Below are 12811 nucleotides of genomic sequence, written 5' to 3'. Positions count from 1 at the left end.
CCGCGCCCCGAGAGAGATCCCAGAGAAGAGAGTTAAAAGTACACAAGAGCGCGAAAGAGAGTGAGGAAGTTCTTGGCCTAATGGTGAAACTGGTGAAGAGGATCAGACGGGTGGCGCATCCAGACAGATTCAACTGCGCAATTTCGACATGCGCCAACACACCAAAACACCATCACTCCAAGATTCCATCACTTCCTCCAGCTCTCACTATTGCTTCTGCGTTCAGCTGGGAAGCATCGAGCTCCCAGGAGACCCCCATAAACACCCCCAAAATGTCTCGCCATGAATCCCTCCTATATATATATATATATATGGAAGCCAGAGTAATGCCTCTTTTGGACTTTTGGGTATTTAAATCCCGAGGCACACGGGATAGAATTGGAGGATGAAGAGAGGAGAAGAAAGCTCAGAGGTACAGGTAAATTGTGACCTTGGATTCTCGTCCAATGACCGATGTCTGAAGCACAACCAGACGGATTCTGATTCAGAGAACTTTACATCCCACCAATACAATAGCAGCACTCTTTGGAGATTCACGATGAGATGAATCCAGTATTAAAGTGCCACAAGATTTGGCAAGGAAAGCTTAGGAAGTACACCACAGGATTGATTTTCCAATTCCGTAATCTATAAAATAGGTTAAGGTGTCTTATGCCCTAGACACACTTACGACTTAAGCCGAGAGACGGTTTAGTGGAAAATGATAGAAATGCGGTTTAACTCTTTCGTCTCCTTTGGGACTCTGGGTACCCATGGAAACAACAATTTTTTTAGACTATCTAGAATCGATAAAAATCCGATTCTTATGGATAATTACAAACTATAAGGATGTCCAAATCTAGGATATTTTTTGCAGGATCCCAATTAACTCTTTCGCGTCCATAGGGTCATATATGACCCGGGGAAAAAAGTTTCTTTTTGGCTATTTACATTAATTGAAATCTAACTGGAGTCTTGAGAAAATGAGCCAAGAATCTTACATCCTTCTATTATGATGTCGTGCACGAACAGATAGATTTCAATTAATGTAAATACCCAAAAAAAACTTTTTTCCCCGAATCATGACATTACCCTATGGACGCGAAAGAGTTAAGTCCTGAGCTAAGATATTTTTGGTCAAAAATCGTGAATTTTCGATTTTCTGCTTCCTTGCAGATATTGTGACTTTTTTTATATTTATAGACCAGAATAAGGAAAAACTCTCAATAAGTATGATAACTAACAATTACAGATTACAGTTCGAAAAACAATTTTTCCTTAAATTTTCAAAAAACTTGTTCAAACTTCATGGGCACTCTCGTCCCCAAAAATCTAGAGGTCAAATGTAAGGTTATCCCGCCAATGCCCGTCATTTGCTTTTTGACACCAACCTTGTAACAAAATTCCAAGCGGGAACTACTTTTTGCCAATATGGCCAATAATTTTGACATTTGGCTTTTGGAAAATTTAAGTTTGTCTACTTTTTGTTCTTTTGGGGACGAGAGTACCCATGAGTTTTGAAATTTCCCAGAGGCGGAAAAAATTCTTTCTCTACAAAAGTATCATATTTGACCACTAAGACTTACAAAAAAGTGAGTTTTACTGAAGTTCGTTCGCTGGATATGTTGTGGTCCGGAAAGAGTTAACCATTATTTCGAATATAATTACGCTAAGTCGTCTCTCGACTAATCCTCAGGTCTGTCAATGCCTTTAGAAAGCCTACCAATTCTGAACAGGATTGTTACCATACTAAACAATTGTAATTGGAGCAAATATTATTTCGGAAACAACCAAGTACATAAAGACATGTTGTCTTTCGTGATCAGGTTATGGAATATTGAACATAACCTAAGAAATTGGTAGCCATTTTAAAAGTCAAAACCGACGTACTGTTCAAATATTTCAATCATTATTTATGTGATGATTATTTGAGTGAGTTGATAAATGTCTTTTTTTTTCGAAATACATAACTCAGAAAATTGAGAAATTAACCTTAATACAACTCGAATTTATAATTCATTAATGTCAAGTGGCCAGGTTACAATTGATTAGCTTCGTGAAATATTTTTGAGAATTAAAAAAAAATATTCTTATGCAAAAATTATTTAGTTTTCAAAGTTGAGATTCAAATAAAATTAAAAAAAAAAAGATTTTGTAATTGACATAAATCACTGGTCACTGATATTTTTGTTTTTCAAATACGAACCCGAGTTGTTGGTCAATAATTTTAGAGCAATGTCATAACTTAAATTTTATGCTAAATTTCATGTTAATTTGAATGCAATTGGGTACTTTGAACCAGAACTAGGCTGTATGTTAGCAAAATATTATACTTTTTCAGGTTATGCAATCTTATAACCTTACTTTGTAACGTATCCCCTTAGTTAAAAAAATAATTTCACTATTTTTACCCTAAACACAATATTTACATGATTTACACATAATAACTTTAAAATTGCAAAGCTCAAGACTATTGTACACTATTCATATCCATTATCTCCCCCTTGATCAGTACCGCACGAAAAACTTGTGCATCCTCCACTTTTGGCTCATTCTATTGCCTCCGTAGGCTGATGATGAGGAATATCACCACACATTCAAAGTTCCTTTGTCGGCATAGAGAATCTCTCAGAAAAATTGAAAAGCTTGCACTCTGCTCAATTGGAGAGGGATTAAAGTGGAGCACATCCGGGAGGAAAAGTGATGAGAAAGTGGAATTTTTCCTAATAAAACGTAGGGGCTGAAGAAAACAAGATATTTCATTTGAAAGCAAAAAAAAAGCATTAATCTGGGAAAGATGAGAAAGGAATTGACCGAATAAATTTAGCCCAGAGATATATTCTTATATTGTTGACTTCTTTTCGCCATGGTAACATTTTCTTCCATCAAGATATCTGGATCAAATGGCTGGTTTGTGAGACTTCATGTGCCTTTCAATTTTCCTTTCCACATGAGTGAAAATTGTTTTCTCATAGACCCATGATACTAATCTCAGAAATTACATCACAAACATTGTCCTCCGTTGAAGCATCATTTTGATGGAAAGTCCACAATTTTCATCATCTTTATCCACACATTTTTAGGACATATTTAATTTCGTTCCTCATCCCATGGAGAGTAAGAAGTATATCACAATTTGTCAAGTATTTACTCAGCAACCGCGTGTCTTCTTCAGCTAATCAAATTGAATGTGTCTGGGGAGACGGTAAATCTCGTTGAAGCACCGATCGGGACACCATTTAGATAATTAGATATACAAGAACTTGTTCCATTTGCTCCAACACCCGAGGCCTCTCCCAAGTTCTAAGTGCCATAGAGCTTTTGATATTGTAAGCACATACGCGCCGGGAAAACAAACTTTCGTCACTCGGATACCTCACAAAGGGGTGAATAACTTCAAGTTCTTGTGGGGAGGATCCCGGGGTGTTGCTGATGAGACCCTCATGAATATTAGAAAATGGAAAACGTTCCCACTTGGGAATAGTAAATTAGAAATGTTGCGAGAATACGACAGAACTTGAGACGGGACTTTAAAGTGAATTCCACTACACACCAAATAAAATGAGATTGAAATCATCGTGAGTTAGATAAATTATTTAAATTAATTAACTATTATTATTAGGTTCTTATAAAAAAGAATTTAAGAGAAGAAGGATAGGTTCCCAAGACTATATGTAAAAGCAATATGGAATGGCCGTTGAAAAGCTTCAACTATTATTCTTGTGATAAATAAAGTGTAACCTTAAAAATTCGAAATATTATTTTATGTGTGGCAGAATTTAAAATTGCTATCTAGGCTAGATCTAGAAAATTTTGCAATAGCTTAAAAAATAAACTGATTTTAAAGCTCTTAAAATATTAAATTTTTCGAATTTAAATAAGGGTTGTAAATTTTCGTTATTGTTTTCTTTTTTCTTTTGTAGAAAATTAGGTTAGGTCACACATAACCTCAATTTCAAAAGAAATTTCCTTATTCAGACAGTAAGAGAATTATGTTCTATGTTTATTTTTACTAATTTTCTTAAAAAATTATTGGTTTTAGTTTCATTTTGTCAAAAAAATTAGATTATGTTTACCCGAATCCGCAATACTGCATGTTACGCACAATGGATTAGATACAATTCTTAATTTGTCTAGTTAAGAGATAAGACAAGTAAAACAATTTAGTATATGTTTTTTACTGACACAAAACATTTTTATATCAAAGTACATAAACCCTAATTTGTAATATTAATTAGATAGAGAGATCTTTTTTTTCCTAAATACATTGTAAATTTGGCTAGACAAGAACATTTAAATATTGAAATAAATTTTAAATTTTTGGTAGACTTTTGATGTTCAATTTAAAAAAAATGAAATTTTGAAATCCTCCGTGAAATTAATACAATTAGATTTGTAACCATGAATCTTGAACATTATTAACAACATTTGCAAAGAAGTCATATAGATTTTTTGATAATCCAGAGCACATTGAAAGCTTCTATATAAATATATATAAAAAATATGATTAAAAACTTTTATCTGTTGAAATGTCCTTTGAAGTTAGGCACAATATAACCTTACATTTAAAAAAAAACGTCTTGGTAAAAATAGAAAAAATAATCCTAATTTTACGTTCTATTCTTCTAAATCAGAGGTGTGCAAGAACCGTTTGAAACCGAACAAATGTCAAATGAAACTTGTACGTCAATGGTCGTAACGCTACATAAACAAACTTATTTTGACGTTTATTCGGTTTCAAACGGTTGTTGCACACCCCTGTTTTAAATTGTATGAAAAGTTCTTGTTCATTATATATATTCTAAATTTATTTTAAGGTTAAACACGTCATAACCTCACATTTTAAAATATTTTATTGGGGTAAACAGGGTAATAGAAGAACAAAGATCAATATTTCACTAATTAGTGCCGTATTGATTCAAAAATATTACAAACTGTTATTACTTAATTAAATATTGAAGCAATTCAAATGACTTTGTATGCAAAAGTTTGTGAAACTTTTATGTACTAGAGAGGCATGAAGCATTTAAAAGTTGTTAATTCAATATTCTATACTAATGGACAATAATTGAAGCTAACGAAGCGTGTTTTTCTCTTCAAGACAAAAAATAATAGAAGAAACAACAGTCCTTTGTTGTCCTGTCTAGTCTCCTCTTCACTTTCAAGTGGTTTCATTTTGAGCCACTTGTTCGCCCCTGCTAGCTAGAATTTCATCAAGACCAGGAAGGGAGGAAGGAAACCCAAAGTTCCTGGGAGTTTCAACGCATCGTGCGTTTCCGAGATAAATCCACTAACTATCGCCATCTACCTAGCCTCGAGAGTACGGATGGAAAATGGGTGGAATGACAAGAAATAAAGAATTATTATTGATTCCCAACACGTTTCCATTAATCTCACCCAACTATGCGAGTGCAATTTAACGTTCTATCATAGGCAAAGTCACACTGGAGCATCATCATCGTAAATCCGTGTGTAAAACTGTTTCCTTGTTCGATTACGCTCATAAATATCATTTATTCATTCATATCATGCAAGAGTGCCTCTATGTGCTTGTGAAACTCTATGGAGTGCCAATACATCATATCACACTTCTGTATTTATTGGGGAGAGTGTTTATAAATACTGCCACCGTATTTTCTCATTTTCCTAACCACAAAATTGCCTTTTTACCCTTCCCTATGGGGTCAGTCTGCTTCCTGGTTCTTCTCCTCCCTTTAGCCCCACCCAGAATTTCCAAAATGAGATGGAGTGGCACTTTGGGTAGCCTCTAACTTCCTGCTTTAGATAAATCAACCCCTTCATCCTTGTGGTCATTGGGATAGCATTGAATTCTCCCTTCAATTTCAAACACTCTCCAGTGATATTAATTGTTCCCAAGTTTCTTCGAAAATACATCTCAATTCACCAGTTAAGAGATCCTCATCCAAAACACTAAATAAATACCGGTCTTGAGGGGACTCAACTCCAGCAATAAAACCTGACATTAAATCCTCAAATTAACACCCATATAGTGTCCCTTAGGAAAAAGTCTGTGAAATTTTCTTCAGACATCCAAATGCATTTGCAGTTGTACTTGACAAAAATAAATCAATAAGTTCAATGTGAAAGCGTGCCTGAGTTTAGATTGAGCTTCAAACCAAATTAAAGTGCACTATCCTTCGATCCATTTTCTCGCATACTGAAAATTGGATACTATTGAAAACATACATTTAGTGGCACATGTCCAAAGTCAATTTTCCCATCGACTATTGTGACTTTGGTTACACGCAAAAGCTCCATAGATTGGCAATTTGAAGAGAGATATTGCTTCCAAACAAGGAAAATTTTAGTTTAATGGAGAATTCTTTGCCAGAAATTCCGGAGAAAAAAAGAAAATGTCCTAAATTTGGAAGATTTATTTTAAGAAAAATCCTATCTGGAGCAGATGAATTATAAAAATGTCAGCAAACTGGCATATTTAACTTTTAAGATCTTTCCACTTATAACTCTTAAAATAATGATACATTGTTCTGCTAGTTATGGAAGACATGAAAATACTTCTTAAAATACTGATCTGTACAGTAATTTAAAATGATGAATTTTCATGGCTCTGATACACCTTTTATATCCGAATAATTTCATGTAATCTAAATTGACGACCATTATTCCTCCGACACACCTTTTAGATCTGTAAAATTTCATGAAAGCAAAATTCGTGTCCCTTTCTTTATCGAAGGACTTGCATAAATCTATCCTACTCTTTCCGACTCGAAATTGAACTAAATTAAATTTGGTGTGATGTTAAAAGGAAGAAGAAGAGTGTGAAAAAATAAGATAGACATATGCAAAACTTTTAAGAAAGAACGGGATGTGAATTTCGACTTCATGAAATTTTCCCGATCTAAAAGGTGTGTCAGTGCCATTACTTTTTCAATTGCATATGTATATCGCACTCTTTCGAACTCTTCTTCTTCTATTAAACATCACACCAAATTAAATTTAGTTCAATCGAATTTTGAGTGCAAAAGAGTGAGATGGTTATATGCAATAAATTTGAGAATATAAGGCTGAGGTGAGCAAGAACCGTTTGAAACCGAACAAACGTCAAATGAAAATTGTACATCAATGGCCAAACGCTACCCGGACAAACGTATTTTGACGTTTATCCGGTTTCAAATGGTTCTTGCTCACCCCTGATGCGAAGGATGTCAATTTTGATTTCATGAAATTTTTCCAATCTAAAAGGCGTCATGGAGGCTTTATAATTAGAAAAAAATAATTATGAAGGAGAAAATTGAAAAATTAAAAGAAATTAACAAAATACAGGAGAATATGATATAAAAAACTATCTGCTTTTTAGGAACTGTGAAAATATTTCGATTTTGGAAGATTATTGATATAGAGAATAATATTATAATAAATAATCTAGTTATAAATGTTAACAAAGGACTCCTTTGTTTATGAGATACGAAATATTGAGTACGGTTTTGAAAGAAATACTACGGAATGGACAAGGAAATAGAATGAAACACTTACGCTGCAACAGAAAATTTTGATATTTTATTTGAAACGAGTTTCCATTAGATTTTTTTAAAATTAAATTTGAATATTTTATACGGAAATAACTAATTAAAATCGTACCTACAGAAAGAAAATGAGTAAAAAAATAATGCGTATGAAAAATAAAATTAAGAAACACGAAACTTAGTTGCAATAAAAAAATTCTCGAAAATTGCTAAGTGACACACTAGTAAATAAATCCCTGGGATTTCTTAAGAAATTAGACCTAATTAAAAAATATTCTCTGGGAATAAATTAATATCTTACCGGATATTAAATTACATGTAATTATTAGGTAAATTCTTATGTTGAAATTGTAGCAATTCTAGCAAATAACTCACAAGCAAATTTCCGTGAATACCCACAATTTTCCCAACTGCACTCTAAATAATTCCCCAACATTTAAATAATTCACTTCAACTGGCTCTACACTACAAAAACTATTTGGTTGATGGTGATCCACACGCGAAATATTAGTAATAATAATAATTTTAAGAGGACTCTCCATGAACCACATACATAACATATGCAATACATCATAATTATTCCTCCTTTTGCCAACACAATTTTCGCATACACACCAACTATTCCAGGAATGTCGGTTACCACAATGATGGTGCTAATTCTGCCCTCGAAATTCGCGCCGAAAAAAAGTGTGTTCAGGAGGTGAGTACAATGAAGACACTGTGAGAGCATTCTGAGGTCAATCGTGGACCACATTCTGACCATGGACGCCAGAAGGAAAAAAAAAGAACGAACCATGACCACAAGAACCACTCTAAGAAGTAATAACCATAGAAGAAGGTGAGATGGATAATAAAGAAATGTCTTCCAAGAATTTCATTTCAAAAAGAGAGAAAAAGTGATTCACGCCTGAAATTAAAAGCAGGAAAATAGATAATTTCCTCGTCGAAGGCGTCATTATACAGTGAGAAAATTAAACAAGCAGTAAAAAAAAGATCCAAGAGTAGTAATTCTAAATGGTAACCAAGTTAATTTTCATCGTCTGCGGTCGTCAATTTTGAATTTTCCCCATTTGCCACAAAATAGAATTATATACGCCATAGAATGGCCCCAAACAAGACGAGATTCCTGGAGATAATTGCGCATCCCATGAGTGATCAATTGGAGATTTTGTAAATGGACGGTAAATGATGTCTGGAATTCGGGAAATGAAAATTGAAATTCAATTTCACAAACATTATTTATCAATGCCTAATGGGATACATGTTCAAGAGGAGATTGAATGTGTTGATTGGTTGAGTGATGAAATATATTTTGGAGTGAAAAGAGAGGCATATATATATGTAGCATAATAGCAAAATTCAACAATAATCACTGATTTATTGTATTGAGAATATTCATGGCATCGATATTCATTACAGTATTGACATACCATAAAAGCCAATGTCAATTTCATGAAAAACCACCCTCATATGGGCTGCAAAAAAATCCGCAAGAGATAAAAAGCACAAATGAACAGATAAAACAATGAATTGGTACCATAATTAATTTTAAAATTGAGTTAATAAAGCGTATTTGTGGATCTGTCGTCTCGATATTTGTCTGTTTAGCCACATATAACCAGATAGACCAGATACACATGGAGACCAATCGGTTAAATATATCGATTTTGGTTTTTTTTTTAAATTTTTCCGGATATTTGGCACTTTTGGCAGTTGAAATATTTTTTATTTCATCACCTACAATTCTTATAAAAACAAGGTCAATGTTTCAAAACAATTAGAAAAAACAACAAATGAATGAACTGGAAATAAAAAAAATAAAAAAAACAACAGTTACTAAAAAGAAAACAAGACAATAAATAAACTTTACGATCAGTGTTTTTTGTGGCTTTATCGAATAGTGTTTTCTTTAATTAGAAAGTAATATTTCAGAATCATTATCAAGGCTAAGATAAGCCAAGTTTGATTAAAAATTTCATTGAGGCCATTTACACCGCCGCATTAGATTGGGATTGAACTGTTCCAAAATCGGATTTCGGATAATTAAGTCTTAATCTAAGGCAGTACTCTAAACGATTTCATTGAGGTAATTTAGACTGTCGTATTAGATTCTCACTGAGTTGTCCCAAAAACCGATTTTGGGACAATTTATCTCAATCCTATCCGACGGTGTAAATGGCCTCATTGACTTTGGCCTGTTTTCTCCCAGTGCAAAATATATAATTTATGGGTTTGTTTTAATCCTAAAATAAGAAAATATTTCTCCAAAAAATATGTAGTTTACGTTCCTAAAGGTTCAGTGGTAATATTGAATTACAAATATTTTGTATGATCTTGTAGTATCCCAATAGGGTTTAATTGGAATCTAAAACTTCCTTCAAGATAGATTGTGTATAGGACTTTCAGAGTTTGGAAGCCTGGCAGTATCACTCATAGGAGTGCTTAAAAGTGTGCAGGTTACAGATTTGTGTTACTTATTTATTTATTTTTATGTAACTGATTGTGAGTTAGTGACAGTTGTTTAACCGTATAGGTTGTCGGTCATGATACACTGAGAGAGAAATCCGAAAAAGTTAAAATAACATTCCGGAAACGTTAATTTTACCCCGCAGTATTGATCCTAAATCGGTGTAAATATTACCCTTTTTATGTGTATTAGGGGTTAAAGTTACCCTTTTTCATGTTAATTTTACCCTTAAAAAGGGGTAAAAATAACATTAAAAAATGTTGATATATTTTTACACCTAAAAAGTGTTAAAGTTATGTGTTCTTTTTTTTCTTAATGTATGTTTAGGGCCTGAGACCTGGGTAGGGTATAGAGAGGGATGAGTGGGGATATAAAAGAAAAGGATTTTCAGACTGTTGGTTTAGCAAGTTAAGCCCAGTTTCCTAAAGTTTCAAAATCCTAATATATATATTTTTTTTAATCTAATGGTCCATATGCCCTATAAATGCTAGACCACGTTAAAATATCCTAACAATCTTGTATGATAAAAAATTAAGGAAGTTAATCCAGAATTCGGTAAGATTTAAATTTTTATCATTAGAATGCATTATAATCAACTTTATCACTAATTAATCCAAAAAGTGAAAATCTCGAATGTTTCCCAAAATTGAAATATTTAATAAAATAATAAATTTCATTAAAAAAAGAGAAATGATATCATACTTAAAAATACAGTAATAATTCTACAAATAAATCAACTGATCTTAATTATAATGATTAGATTACATTCACTAGAAATTCACTAGAAATGTGAATCAGTGGAATTTTTCGTTTTATCGTCGTTTTTACAATAATTGATAATAATTCTTCTCTGGAAATGTATAAAACCCATTGAGATTATGCCTCGATTTCTCATGAATCAGGAAAATTTCACGCAGTGTCGACAGTCTTCCTTGTTTACACCGTGATTACTATTCATGAAAACTCCACACTCAAATGAACACCAAAAGACAGAGGGAATTAATTGAGATAGAAGCCCAAGATTGTGCCATTCACATTTAAAAATAAAAAAAGGAATCTATACTAAATAATAGAGCATTATATAGAAAAAATGCATGAGGGATAGAACACGAAAGAACCTCAATGGAAAAAAATGTGAATGAGCAGTAGCACTTGCGAGAGGTGCATAAATTTGTTACTATCCACCAAGCACTTCGTGATTGCAAAAATGCAAAATTTTCCCATCATGTGTTGATGGAAGTGACAGCTAAAGTTAATCTATTATATTCATTTTAATTTTTGCTCTAAATCAAAATATTCCACACTCTTCGAGAACCGATAATCATATTGCTATAGAGTTGATGACTCTGCACGATATTACTAAAAAAAAAAACGATCCATGAATGTTGAGACGCCATGGAGCAGAATAAGAAGTCTCTTCCTCATCAAGTGCAACCAGCTAGGAAATTTTTCCACCCCACGTTTCATTTTTTTTCTCTGCATTTCAGTAAGAACGTCTGCACTCAAAAAGGTAAACACAAAGAATGATTTTTATTGCATATTGTAGTGACAAAAGTTGCCGTTTTCAAGTATTGCAGGAATAAATGCAATAAAATAGCATGAAGGTCGTCGAACTAGCATCTATTTTATTATAGTCACCATTCTCTACATTTTAAACAAACAAACCACTCATTTATACCTTGTTTTACTTATTCTCAACTCAAGTTTTTCCTCAGTCTCGTCCGTATTTGTATTTCTTTATTTCAAAGTCAGAGATGTGACTATTAATTACACGAAGACTTAACAAAGTTTGTCACGAAAAGCTCATAAAGAAATTTTCCAGTAGAGAAACATCAAAAATTGGGGTTTCTGCATGAAAAGCATTGCATAATCATCTCTTAGTTATATCCTGACTTAATTATTTATCCTTCCACCAGTTGGCGCACTATTGTCTTTTCCCAAATACTACAAAATGTAGTTCTAAAAGCATCTAAAACAGCTTTTATAAGTTCTAAATGCTCCAGAAAGCTAAACAAAGACCTAATCAACAATTTCCCAAATAGAAACCTGTAACAACATCATGTTCAGTCGTAAAGAAACCATTAGAAACAACTCATATACAGCAGACTTTAGAAAAAGTCGTATTAGCAGAAGCAATAAAAAGTAGGAAATAAACACAAAATTACGTATTCTACATTCTTTCTCTCCTCCTTTTTTTCTCACCCAGAGAGATTCCTTCACAAAACACAAATCTCAGCGTTCAATTTAAACAACACAAAATGAAACAAATTAACAAATAATTTACGATGCAACTGTTGAAAATTTGCATTTGGAGAAAAGTGAATTAAAATGAATAAATAAACATCCCAGTTGGAATTAAATAAATGTGATGTTTGCACGAAGAGGTTGTGACCAAAAATCTTTATTAATTAGAGGTTTACTGTGTAGGATGCTAGTCCTCCTTTTTTGTTGTTGTTCTTTTTTTTTTTGAAAAGGCCAAACTCCACATGGCGCCCGCTTGAAAATTAAATCCTCCACACAACACTGCACTTTATTGCACATTTCCCCAAGCAAAAATGGTTAAATTGTGCTGAGATTGCGCGCCGGAAATTCTATGCTGTCATCATTCTTTTTTATTCTCATCTCTCTTGGACACTCAAATCACGCTTCGGTAGATGGTTTGTCCGGGAAGAAATGGTCTCACATAACAATAAAATTCGACGAAATGCAGGATTTCAGCGAGCACTCTTGGAGATGTCAACAGCAACATGGCAAGCACGTGCCATTTGAACGTCTCATGGCATAATTTCATGTTTTATGTTATGCCGCACCCTCCCTTATCGTCCTCCTTCCGTCACCTTTCAATTATCACGCGACATTT

At 33.3% G+C, this 12811-nt stretch overlaps 1 protein-coding gene across 1 annotated transcript in view; it reads right to left on the bottom strand.

Moving 5' to 3' along the window:
* LOC129798176 (zinc finger protein jing) overlaps positions 1–12811 on the bottom strand; it is a 108547-nt gene that overhangs the window by 17558 nt on the left and 78178 nt on the right. The gene's annotated exons all lie outside the window — the stretch shown is intronic.

This window comes from Phlebotomus papatasi, chromosome 1 (assembly GCF_024763615.1).
Source record: "Phlebotomus papatasi isolate M1 chromosome 1, Ppap_2.1, whole genome shotgun sequence".
NCBI lineage: Eukaryota > Metazoa > Arthropoda > Insecta > Diptera > Psychodidae > Phlebotomus > Phlebotomus papatasi.
Note: the sequence above shows the minus strand (reverse complement) of the source record. Positions and strands in the feature narration are given on the sequence as shown.